The sequence below is a fragment of the Syngnathoides biaculeatus genome, chromosome 3 (genome assembly GCF_019802595.1).
Source record: "Syngnathoides biaculeatus isolate LvHL_M chromosome 3, ASM1980259v1, whole genome shotgun sequence".
NCBI classification, from domain to species: domain Eukaryota; kingdom Metazoa; phylum Chordata; class Actinopteri; order Syngnathiformes; family Syngnathidae; genus Syngnathoides; species Syngnathoides biaculeatus.
In genome coordinates this window covers 3,718,006-3,731,513 of record NC_084642.1, presented here as the reverse complement: position 1 = coordinate 3,731,513, position 13,508 = coordinate 3,718,006, and the positions used below count along the sequence as shown (strand labels likewise).

At 44.1% G+C, this 13,508-nt stretch overlaps 1 protein-coding gene and 1 pseudogene across 1 annotated transcript in view; one reads left to right on the top strand and one right to left on the bottom strand.

The window, feature by feature from the left end:
- The window catches only part of tub (TUB bipartite transcription factor), a 54,912-nt gene that overhangs the window by 9,338 nt on the left and 32,066 nt on the right, over window positions 1–13,508 (top strand). The window lies entirely within an intron of this gene.
- On the bottom strand, window positions 9,795–9,913 carry LOC133498727 (5S ribosomal RNA; annotated as a pseudogene).

Below are 13,508 nucleotides of genomic sequence, written 5' to 3'. Positions count from 1 at the left end.
TATGTCCAATATTAGCGGAAGAGTGTTAAATGAGCTCGGATTTCTCCGTTCGGTTCCAGGTCTGGCTTAAACCCCGTCACCGAGAAGGAACTCTTTCGCGTGCGTCCATGACGACAGGGCCACATTTTCATTAAAGTCGTTCGGCAAAAAAAAAAAGGCAGTTTCTCTTAGAGACGTTTTAGAATGTGGACTTTGTGAAAGGGAAGTTTGCACAAGTGTCTGGGGATAAAAATCACTAACTTGATTGGCAACATCCCAGCAACGAGCACTTGTAGGCCTCAATGTTCTTTCCCCCAAAAAACGGATGGAACTGGAATCTGTTTTGATTCAAATTTTGTCTGTTATCGGCTCTCGGATGGTCAAGCTTTCAAAAAAAAAAAAAAAAAGTGCATAAATTGGGGAAGTACCGTAATTCCTGGCCTACACAGCCCACCTGGTTACAAGCTTCGCCGAGTACATTTGTAAAGGAAATACCATTTGGTACATACATACGCTGCAGCTATGTAAAAGCCCAAAGTGCCCACATTGAAACCCAAGATATTTACAAAAAAAGACTGTACACAGAAAGAGTTTAACGCTAGTGCCGCGCTAACGCTAGTGCTAATGCTAGCACTGCCCTAACGCTAGCTCCAACGCCAACGGCGTTTATTTTTAAAATAAAACTTACCAGTAAATATCCCTGAGACACGCCAGTAACACAGCAGTAACATGCTAGCACAGTGCTAACACTAGCTGTAACACTAGCGCTGCACTAACACTAGCTCTAATCCTAACAAGGCCGGTTAAAATGAAACTTACCGGTAAATATCACTTAGACGCGCCAGTAACACAGCAGCAATACACTAGCACTAACACTAGCGCCGCACTAACGCTAGCTCTACTGCTGACAGGGTCGGTTAAAATAAAACTTACCAATAAATATCACTGAGACACCCCAGTAACACAGCAGTAACACGCTAGCACAGTGCTAACGCTAGCACGAACACTAGCGCTGCACTAACGCTAGCTCTAATGCTAACAGGGTCGGTTAAGATAAAATTTACCAGTAAATATCACCGAGACACGCCAGTAACACAGCAGTAACATGCTAGCACAGTGCTAACACTAGCAGTAAGACTAGCGCTGCACTAACGCTAGCTCTAATGCTAACAGGGCCGGTTAAGATAAAATTTACCAGTAAATATCAGTGAGACACGCCAGTAACACAGCAGTAGCATGCTAGCACAGCGCTAACACTAGCAGTAACACTAGCAGTAACACTAGCGCTGCACTAACGCTAGCTCTAATGCTAACAGGGCCGGTTAAAATAAAACTTACCGGTAAATATCACTGAGACACGCCAGTAACACAGCAGCAACACACGAGCACAGCGCTAACGCTAGCGCAGCGCTACTAGGGCCACTAAAAGTCACTTCCTCAGCACATATAGTCCATCCGTACCTTTTCTGCTCGAGTGCCCCCTTGCGGCCGTTAGAAAAAAAATGCACAAATTAGCCATATCACCGCATAAGCCGCAGGTTTGAAAGTGTGTGGGGGGGGGGAAAAGTCGTGGCTTATAGGCCGGAAATTACGGTAGCTGTTTTGTGGGTAGCAACTACTTTATTTATGAAATTCAGAACAACAGCATGGGCCGAGGAAAATAATCCCAATTCTAATCGCAATTCCAGTGCCGATAATTTGTCGTGTATGCGCACCTATGTATAATACGCACCCGCAAGTTTGACCTCAAAATTCTGGAAAACCCTCCTACCTATGTATCATGTATTTTTACAATAATGTACATGATTTATCATCGACCCATATAATCCCAACATGAAGTATTCAATGTATTTTTTACAAATAATTATTATGAAGTTAAGGACTTTATTGGAGCACACTGCATCATAATACTTTCTATTTACTTGATCTCATTTTGAGATATTGATTTGACAATTTCATGGCAAAAAAATGTGCATTGTACGTGAGACATTACGATAAGCAATCTCACATTACAGCGAGTGATGTTGTACTCACCAAATACTGCATTCTGAAACTTCAAGATACTTTTTGGACACAAGTACACGTCGTTCACAGGTCATTGATACCCGAATGAATCAAATTCTCAGAGCCGTCGGTTAATGTGATGATCGATCAGTAATCGATGAATCGATTAACTGTTCCACTTCGCCTCTCCGCTCGTACTTGAATTTTTGCTTCAGTCAAGCGCCGATTGAACTGATAATTGCTCCATTATTTTTTTTTGTTTTTTTTTTTGTCCTCGTGCGCGCCGTCGTCGAGGACCACACAAAGAGAAACGTCGATGAAACGCGACGCTGAGGAGGATTCGTCTTCTCGAGTGTCTGTCGACGTTTGCAGACAAGTGAGCGGACGAAAACTCATTAGCGCCGAATCGTCCTCTTTTCCACGTGTGAATAATGAATTCCCTCATCTCCGTTGTACTCTTACTGTCCTTTTTTTTTTATTAATCTTTTTATGGCGGCATTGATTCTCACTCCGCCATAACGCGTGAGGCTCTCCGATAATATTATTTTCAAGACTTCAAGACTTTGCATTCAGAATGTAAAACGAATACTAGCAGTTTTTTTTTTTAATAGCGCATTTAAGCACTCACTCAGGTCAAGTAAAGCTGGCCCAGGGCTTACAGTGAAGAAAATAAGTATTTGAACACCCTGCCGTATTGCACTTTCTCCCACTTGGAAATCATGGAGGGGTCTAAAATTTTCATCGTAGGTCCAAGTCCACTGTGATAGAGATCATCTCAAAAGAAAAATCCAGAAATCACAATGTATGATTTTTTTTTAACGATTTGTGTGTTACAGCTGCAAATAAGTATTTGAACACCTGATAAAACTAATGTTAATATTTGTTAAAAAAAAACAGTCACCTTGGAAACGGTGGTCCCAGCTCTCTTCAGGTCATTGACCAAGCAAGTCCTGTCATGCAGTCCTGGGCTGATTCCTCACCTTTCTAAGGATCATTGAGACCCCACGAGGTGATATCTTGCATGCTACCACCCCCATGCTTCACAGGAGGGACGGTGTTCTTGGGATGGAATTCATCATTCGTCGGGTAGTGGAATTATGACCTAAAAGTCCCATTTTGGTCTCATCTGACCACAAAAGTTTCTCCCATGACTCCTCTGTATCACCCAAACGGTCATTGGCAAACTTAAGACGGGCCTTGACATGTGCCGGTTTAAGCAGGGGAACCTTTCGTGCCATGCATGATTTCAAACCATGACGTCTTAGCGTATTACCAACAGTCACCTTGGAAACGGTGGTCCCAGCTCTTTTCAGGTCACTGACCAAGTCCTGTCGTGTAGTCCTGGGCTGATTCCTCACCTTTCCAAGGATCACTATGACCCTACGAGGCGCTATCTTGCACGGGTCTCCACTCCGATTGAGATCGACCGTCATGTTTAGCTTCTTCCATTTTCTAACGATTGCTCCAACGGTGGACCTTTTTCCACCAAGCCGCTTGGCAATTTCTCCGTAGCCCTTTCCAGCCGTCTGGAGTTGGACGATTTTGTCTCTGGTGTCTTTGGACAGATCTTTGATCTTACAAGTTACAAGTTAGAGTCTTACTGATCCGTATGAGATGGACGCGTATCTTTATGCAGCTAACGACGTCACACAGGTCCATCTTGAGGTGGACTAATAAAGGCGGACTAACAGGTCTTTGAGGGTCAATTCTGGCTGTTAGACAGGTGTTCAAAGACATATTTGCAGCTGTATCACACAAATAAATCATTGAAAAAAAAATCATACATTGTGATTTCTGGATTTTTCTTTTGAGATGATCTCTCTCACAGTGGACTTTCACCTACGATGAAAATTTCAGACCCCTCCATGATTTCTACGTGGGAGAACTTGCAATATAGCAGAGTGTTCAAATACTTATTTTCTTCACTGTACCTACCTTTCCATCAATGAATCTGTTTTTTTTTTTTTTTTTTATAGTGAGATAAGATATCTAAAATTGTTTCATGCCTCTTTTTTTTTATTATTTTGCCTTCAGGGAGGATTTTGATGTATTTTCTGTCCTTGATTTATGCGTTAATATTCTCCCCTCTCGCTATTGTTTTTCTTCATCTCCCCTCCGAAGCACTGCGCAGGTGCTGAACGTGCCTCTGGAGCTCGTTGCTATGGTTAAAAATGATGGCGCAAAAAAAAAAAACAAAAAAAACTGGGAGGTGGTGGCACGGCGTTTTTTTTTTTTTTTTTTTTCCGAACCAAAGATTGAGTCCGGAGTGCCGCAATTATGGTCGGCGCGCCGTTAAATGCGGAGACGGTCGTCCCCGCCATCCTCCTCGCTTCTTAAAGGCAAACAGTGGCAATCGTGTGCCAGCGTGGGAAAGGTGACAACGTGTGGCCATCATATTAGGTACACCTGCGCAGTCGGTGTCATCTTGACTACCGACACAAAATAGATTGGAGCAATTTGGCCTTTGCGGACATATTTTTTTTTTTTTTATTGTCTAAGAGGTACGCGTTTGGCTGCGTTTCTGATTGCAATTGAAGACGAAGTGCACTTCACGTGCACTCCGAAATGGCGGACCCGCCTGCTCGCCGGAACGTGGAAAAGGACGCGGACGTCGTGGCGTCGGACGGGGAATTTTCAGGGAATTTTTATTCAAAATGTGGGGAAGATGTTGTGATTTTCTCAGTGGAAAAATGCTAGACATTTAAAAAAAATTTTTTTGAGTCGTACCATGGAAGTAAATATGTGCCACCAGGATTTGAATTTGAAATGTAAAATTTTCAATGGTTTTATTTCAGTGTAACTTTTCACTGTTAACAATTCAACTGGCTACAATTCGCTGTCTGAAATTCACCGTCTGCGCCACCAGGCAGGGTTACTTCAGGTCAGAACCAAACACCCAGCCAATCCAGTTACGCTTTCTTAGCATGTGACGTCACGTGACTAAGAAAGCGTAACTGTGATTGGCTGGGTCTTCGGTTACGACCTGAAGTAACCCTGCCTGGTGGCACAGACGGTTGAATTTTAGACAGCGAATTGTAGCCGGTTGAATTAATTATTATCCTACAAAGATAATAACCAGTAGCTAGCTAGTCAGAGTACACTACTGCTGTTGTGGCGTATCACTTCCAAGCACCCCTAAAAACATAAATTTTTTTGTAACGTATTTTTAAATAAAAAAAAATAACCCTGTACAATATTGTTCTTTATAAAAAAAAACCAGCAATGTCATTATTAGTCTAGTCTTGGCTGGTCTGTCTACATGTGTTGCTTTACCATTTGTGCTCGATTACGGAATTAATTAAAATAATCAGAGTATCTGACATCGATGCTCTTGGTTAGCCCGTCCATGGCGTTTTACTATCTATGTTAGCATGAAGCAAAAAAAAGACTTATCGTGAGCTTAAATCTAAAATATTTTTCTTGTTTTACATGCATGTGTAATTATCTTTATTTTGCTCATTTTGACAGTAAATGTCGTTCGGGAGTGGGCGCAAACAACTTGAAGCCTCTTTTATGAAAAATTGTACAAGTACAAGAAACTTAGATCATACCTTAAAGCCATGCTCATAAGTCAAAGCAAAAAATAAAAAGAAGGGGAAAAAAAGAACCATATTAACTGCAACCATCCATCCAGGCATGATCTGAGCCGCATATCCTCACAAGGATTGCGGGAATGCTATATTCGGGTAGGAGTTGCCGATCGCAGGGCACATAGAGACAAACAGCCGCACTGACAATCACACCGAGGGGCAATTTAGTGTCCAATTAACGTTGCATGTTTTTGGGATGTGGAAGGAAACCGGAGTACCCGGAGAAAACCCCACACAGGCACGGGGAGGACATGCAAGCTCCGCACAGGCGAGGCCGGCATTTGGACCCCCGGGTCCTCAGAACTGTGAGGCGGATGCTCAAAACAAGTCATCCACAAAATGGAGGATAGAGAGTACAAAGATATTGTTGCAAATTCGTGTAGTTGTGCAAATATACATACATTAAATGCCTCTCTCTCTCTCTCTCTCAACCTCCCTCTCTCTCCCGCCAAAAAAACATTTACACGTATGTATTTAATATGTAAATACACTGTGTAAAGTTGCATCCGTAGTGAGACTTAAACTGTTGAACGGCACCATCGTGCGACCATCCGCCGACACTACATTTCCCCCTTTCACGAGATCGCCCCCTGTTGACCAAAATCATGACTTTCACGGAGCGAATGGAAAAAAAATCAACACGTTTTCATGCATGTTTCCATGTTTTGACCACATATATGCGTGTGTGTTTGTGTTTGGACACACCAACATCACAGTAGCATCCCTCAGAGCTTCTCCATCTCTCTTTTAAATCATAAAAATGAGTCTCCGCTGTTGCCATGGTGACGAGAACCGGTGCAATTTTCCGAGGAAGCCCCCGGTGAGGGAGCTGAGTCAGGATGCCCCCACCTCTCTGCATATTTTGTTTTTGTTTATTTTTCAGGGAGGTGACAAATTTTTGCAATTTGTTCACGATGTGCCGCGCGGGAAGACAACAATAAGGAGTCATTTAAAATTCATTTTATATTGATAACGTGGAAACATGTACAAGGAAGTAAGTATTTTTTCTGAAAGGTGCTCTGCTCGTGTGCAAATCTATCCATCCATCCGTTTTCCGAGCCGCTTATCCTTACGAGGGTCGCGGTGTGCCGGAGCCGTTCCCGGCAGTTATCGGGTAGGAGGGAGGGAACACTCTCAACCCGAAGAATATTTTTGTACATTTGACAATACGAGCGAGCGCGCAAGCTGATGTGGACGAGCGTGACTCATTCTGCTGAGTCACCACAAATTACGCTTAAACCGTCAGGCCTCATCTTTGTCCGTTGCCCCTGGATACAAGTCTTGTCCAAATGAAAAAAGAAACATTTGTTTGTGTCCCCCGTTGATTCCATCCATCCATCCATCCATCCATCCATCCATCCATCCATCCATCCATCCATCCATCTTCTGTTTATCACCATCCCACCCATCCATCCATCCATCCATCCATCCATCCATCCATCCATCCATCTATCCATCTATCCATCCATCCATCTATCCATCCATCCATCCATCCATCTTCTGTTTATCACCATCCATCCATCCATCCATCCAATCCATCCATCCATCCATCCATCCATCATCCATCCATCTTCTGTTTATCACCATCCATCCATCCATCCATCTTCTGTTTTTCACCATTCCATCCATCCATTCATCCATCCATCCATCCATCTTCCGTTTATCTCCATCCATCCATCCATCTTCCATTTATCACCATCCATCCATCCATCCATCTTCTGTTTATCACCATCCATCCATCATCCATCCATCCATCCATCCATCCATCCATCCATCCATCCATCCATCCATTTTCTCCCGCTTATTCGAGGTGGGCTCACGTGGGCCGCAGTTTGAACAGGGACTCCCGGACTTCCCCTTGTCCCCAGCCACTTCATCCAGCTTTTCCGAGAGGTTCCCCAGGCGCGCCCAAGCAGGTTGAGGGACGTAAGTCTCTCCGGCGTGCCCTGGGCCGTCTCCTCCCAATGGAACGTACCCGGAACACCTCACCAGGTAGGCGTCCGGGGGAATCCGAATCAGATGCCCCAGCCACCTCATCCGGCTCCTCTCGATGCGGAGGAGCAACGGCTGTACTCTGATCCCCTGAGCTTCTCAAGGGGAGAGCCCGGAAACTCATTTCTGCCCCTTGTGTCCGGGGTCTTGTTCTTTCGGTCACCACCCACAGCTCATGACCGTAGCCAAGAGTAAGTTTCTTTCGGCTTGTCCCGTTAGGGGTCGCCCCCCATGGTGCCACCTCAGATGAACGCTCAAATTTGTTCGGCTCAGTTTTTACGCCGGATGCCCTTCCTGACGCAACCCCAAGTAGGGAGTGGAGGCCCCAGTTAGATACAAACTCACGACCCCTGGTTTTCCAAACTAATGCCCGATCCCTGAGACAACATTTTCGTGTAGCTCCAATGTCTCAAATTAAATGAAACCTTTCCCCAAAAGAAGCCCTATGAATATGACATTCAGCATATTTCTCCGCAAATTCATTTTTCATCAGCCCAAATCGATCCATGTGGGCACACTGGATTCGATCATCGCTGGACAAACGCCAATATGATCAGTCGCTTTTCATTCGTATCATGCATGAAGCCGCTCAGTCTCTGCCTGAAGCTTTTAGTCAGATCCAGCGGATAGGAAAAGTCCGCACACCCCTTTTCAAACGCCACGATTTTGTGATGTTAAAAAACCCAAAGGAATCCTTTTTAACGTTGGTCCACCTAAAGCAATATAGAGTTCAATTGGAATGATGTAAAACCATTTTGGGGGCGGGGGGTGGAATGAAACAACAGAGATAATGCATTTGCACAAATGTGCACACCCTCAAAAAAGGGTGAACTAATTAAATGGACCCCAACCAAATTTCAGGATTCTAGTAGGATTTTCCTGACGTTTTGTTGTTGTTGTTGTTGCTGCTGCTTTCTAGCATAAGCGTGAACCATTTTCAACTGCTCACTGTTACCTCGATCTTGACTGAGGCCCCGGCTGAAGCGTGATGCTGCCTCCCACATACTTTTGTTTTTTTTTTTCAGTTTTGGGAAAACGCACTCACGAGCAATGTTAAAGATCGCGGGAGTTCGGCTGCTGAGACGTAGTTCTTGAGGCAAAAAAAAAAGTTTGGGCACCTCCGCTTTAATGTGTGTAATTATGCAAGTGAGCATTTACACGGAGGGGATTTTCAATTCATTATTGCAACGTGACGCCAACAGGGCTTAATTATCTTCCATTAACGTTTTGCCTACAAGTTCCCCGAGCCCGCCTCCCCGTCTCCTGTGTCAAATGTGACATCATTTTCATCCACGCAGTTGCGCGCTTCTCTTCCTTGGAGAAATATTTAATGTAGGCTGTAATGACGCATTTCAGTTCTCGCTGCTGTTCCTGTTTTATGCTGTAAGTACAGGAAGCTTCTCAGAAACGAATGTGATGGGGAAATAATTTCATATTACATTGATGATGCCTGAAGTCAATCAGATCTGTTTTGACTATTGTTATATCATTTGTATGAAATGATTTTTGTAAACATCATCTGCCTGTGGAGGTCTACTGGAACCTCCGTACAAACGTACTTCATACACTTCGACCTCCGGGACTTGAGCAAAGCAGTTCCTTCTTCTGCCATGTCAAATGGCAGGGCGCTTTTACCCTGCTGCATTTAAAGGGAGTGGGAAGAGCCACTTTGATTGGTCAGGATTGAATTCGGCTGTGATCACAGCCTCAGGAGTGTAGCTGTCCCTCTTTTAGACGCCCTGGTCCACGACATTACCAACGCTGGGTCGAACCCTCCTCTGCGCAGTTACACTACGTGGCGCCAGTCACAAAACTTGAGCCCTAAATTTGGTTGAACCAATCAAATGAGTGTAGGATTAAATCTTAAATTGAGACACAGATTTACAAGAACTGCTATAATTTGCACACTGTTGTGCAGCTAGAATAGAGAATGTGCTAGAACAGGGGAGGGGTGTCAAATTCATTTTTCCATCCATCCATCCATCCATCCATCCATCCATCCATCCATCCATCCATTTTCTACTGCTTCTCCGGCTCGCAGTAGCTTCAGCAGGGATACCCAGACTTCCATTTCAAATTCATTTTCGTCATGTCTTCTTTTCCTTTCGGTTTGTCCCGTTAGGGGTCACCGCAGCGCGTCATCTTAGATGAACGCATATTTTGTATGGCAGGGTTCGACACCCGATGCCCTGCCTGACGTAACCCCTCTGCATTTTAGCCGGGGAGAGATGCATACAGCACCCGGTATTCCCAGGCGGTCTCCCATCCAAGTACTAAGCAGGGCCAAACCCGCTTAGCTTCTGAGATCTGACGAGATTGGACGTTCTCAGGGTAGCGTGGCCGTAAGCAAATTCATTTTCATCTTCATTTTCGTAATGTAAAAATGAAATTTTGGTCGAGATTCAGCCAGAATCACGTAAGTCATTTTGCTTTCGCGGGGCACCTAAAATGATGTGTTGGGCCCGATTCTGGCCCCCGCACGTTAAGTTTGACACCTGGGCTTTCGACCTTCAAACCGGTTCGAGTCCCGCCGATCTCTGCCTGATCCCGTCGTGTTCTCTGCGGCTTAAGTTCAGCTGGCTCGAGACAGACGGACAAAAGGCAGAGATCCGTTTTGGCATGGCCTGTGCTTCCAGTGAATTGACCACTATTACAGTATAATTACGCACACTGCTGGTCTGCTTTTACTAAAAATACAGCGCCTCCGGGAACTAAATGGAAGAGTTATGGACTCGAAAATTATAATTCGTTATAAGAGACCTTATCATCGCATGTGCGGTGCTGCACACTTACTGTAAGGCCAGCGGGGGTGGGGAAAAAAAAATCTGGACTTAGAAAATAGGCTGGAGTAGGAAGGAAGCAGGAAGAATACATATTCTTATCTTCGCCAAAAGTCCCTCCTGACCAAATCCACCCTTCAAAGTCAAACTTGAAAGTCTGCTCTCCAGCATCAAATATTCAGCAGGGGGCTTTTTTTTTTCTTTTTTTTTTTTTTTGCGTTCAGGAGCATTCCCGAGCCGAGTGGGCTCGTTCCATTTAGCGCCGCTTTCATCTCGGCGCCTCGCGCTCGATATGCAAAATCATCCGTGCCGGATTTGGTCATTTTAGGACACTTGTGGATCACGTCCTCAAACGCTGTCGATTCCGTTCGGGATGTAGAAACTGTTTTTGTTTACTGACCTTTGTTCTGATTTCATGTTATTATTGGACAGAAAGACTTTTTTTATTTGTATTTTTTTTTCAAAGCACAAAGCTGCACAGCTGTGTAGGATAAGCATCTCACTCTGCTACACACAATATATCAAACTACAATATATGCTTTACATGTATTACTGCACTACTACTACTGTTTATGTAATATTTGTCCATGGCAAATAGTAACCTTATGTACCGATAGTTAGAGTTGGTGAAAACTATTTTCTTGTGCTGGTGTACCCAATCAAACAACCAGGAAGCGCAGACGTACAGTATGTTGATGAACGGCCAAAGTGCCAGAAGACCGAAGTCACGCTCAAGTTTATCCTAAAATCCTTGTGACCGTGCGCGCCAAATCCGCTCAACTTCTTCCCTCACCTCGATGACCTTGAGCTTAAAACGCCAAATTCCAATCTGTTCATCCTCGAATCCGAGGGAATTTCGTGTGCCAAATCTAAAACAACAACAACAACAACATAACGTATCACTGGTTGATTCTGTAAACAGAAGATGAGGAATTGATGGACTGTAATAATTTGCCCACAAATTTCTGTGACATCGCGCCACATTTTTGGCAGGCCACCCATTCGAGTCTTCCGTGAGTTTTTTTTTCAGGAATGTTAACGTCAGATGTTGTTTCAACCCAATGAAAAAAAAAAAAAAAACATCCTGTAGGAGACAAATGTAAAATTAAAAATCTCTCCTCTTCTAACTAACGAAACGAAATTGTACATAATATATTTGTTTATTGTTGTGTGATAGTAATGCTTTTTCCTTATTGAGTTAAGGTGTATGCTTATGCCAAAAAAAAAAAAAAAAAGAGTGCCACAGATGCATTATATGTCTTGAGGATGCTCGTGGAAAAGTACAGGGAAGGTTGGAAGGAGTTACATTGTGTCTGTAGACCAAGAGAAAGCCTATGACAGATTAGCAAGAGAGGAACTGTGGTACTGCATGCGCAAGTCCGGTGTGGCGGAGAAATAGGTTAGAATAGTACAGAGCAGCAGAACAGCGGTGAGGTGTGCCGTAGGTGTGTCAGAAGAATTTAAAGTGGAGGTGGGACTGCATCAGGGATCCGCGCTGAGTCCCTTCCTGTTTGCGGTAGTAATGGATAGGCTGACATGAGGTTAGATTGGAATCCCCGTGGACTATGATGTTCGCAGATGATATTGTGATCTGCAGTGAAAGCAGGGAGCAGGCGGAGGAACAAATAGAAAGGTGGAGGCACGCACTGGAAAGGAGAGGAATGAAGATTAGCCGAAGTCAAACAGAATGCACAGTATGTGTGTGAATGAAAGGGGTGGAGTGAAGCTACAGGGAGAAGAGATAGCGAGGGTGGACGACTTCAAATACTTGGGGTCAATGAAGGGTGTGGTAAGGAAGTGAAGAAACTGGTCCAGGCGGGGTGGAACAGTTGGCGCAAGGTGTCTGGTGTTCTATGTGACAGAAGAGTCTCGACTAGAATGAAGGGCAAAGTCTATAAAACAGTGGTGAGCACGGCCATGATGGACGGATTAGAGACGGTGGCACTGGAGAAACGACAGGAAGCAGAAGTGGAGGTGGCGGAAATGAAGATGTTGAGGTTCTCGCTCGAAGTCAGCAGGGTGGATAGGATTAGAAACGAGCTCTTTAGTGGGACGGCCAAAGTTGGATTGGTAGAAGGGTGCTGAGGATGGAGCTGGCAGGAAAAAGAGTGAGAGAGAGGAAGACCAAAGAGAAGGTTGATGGATGTTGTGAGGGAGGACATGAGGACAGTGGATCTTGGGGAGGAAGATGCACGAGATGGGCTTGGATGGAAAAAGATGACCCCTAACGGGACAAGCCGAAAGGAAAAAGAAGTTAAAGTGTATGATTTGAAGTTGTAAATTGTGTAGGATTTGACGTATGGCTTGGCCAATAATTAAGCTGTGTTGTGTATGAGGCGACGCTAGACGAATAGACGACAAACTGATCTTTTTTATTTTTCCCGTTACCAGTTACAAATCCAAAATGCCTTTGGAGATGCAGCACAAACAAACACAAATGTTTTTGTCTGTTTTGTTTGCAAGACAAAGTGTCAAAACCGCCGCATATAAACAGACACAAGTGCAATTGTGGAAGTGTTCCTAATTTAGTGGCCTGTGAATTTATGTATTTCGATACATACGAATACTTACAGTCATACTAAGAGCTCTACGTACCATTGCACAAGCAATGCGGTCTATGGTCTGCGTGTCAAATTTGTGTTAGTGTGTTTTAGTAATGTGCTTTATCCAAGACATGTTATACTTTGGCTGTAGCTGTGTGCCATATCACCTCAATTACATTTTTTTTTTCAATTTTTGAACCGTGAGGATCTCATAATAATGCCTTTCCAGGGTGTGTATTACGAGCCCCTAACGTGCATGTTTCGATCACAAAATGCTGGAGTGTGGTGAGCCACAAGAGGGAGACATTCACCAGGGCCGTGTATCTTCAAGGGAGGGGCAGGAGGTGAAAAGGGAGTTGTTGGCTTCAAAGGGAGTGGTTGGCAGTTTGATGTGAAAACACACAGTTTGTACATGGACAGTAAAGTGAGATGTCACATGACGTCTCCTCGCCTCGTGTGTCTGCGAGCAAGCTCATATTTAAATTGTTATTTTGAAATAATTCCAAGAATGTATTTTTCCCGAGAATTTTAGTCTAATATTTGAGATTTTTACGTGTGCTTTGAGTTGCAGACACCATGTTTTCAGGTTTCAGATGTGTTTGAAGAGAGAGAAGAGATTC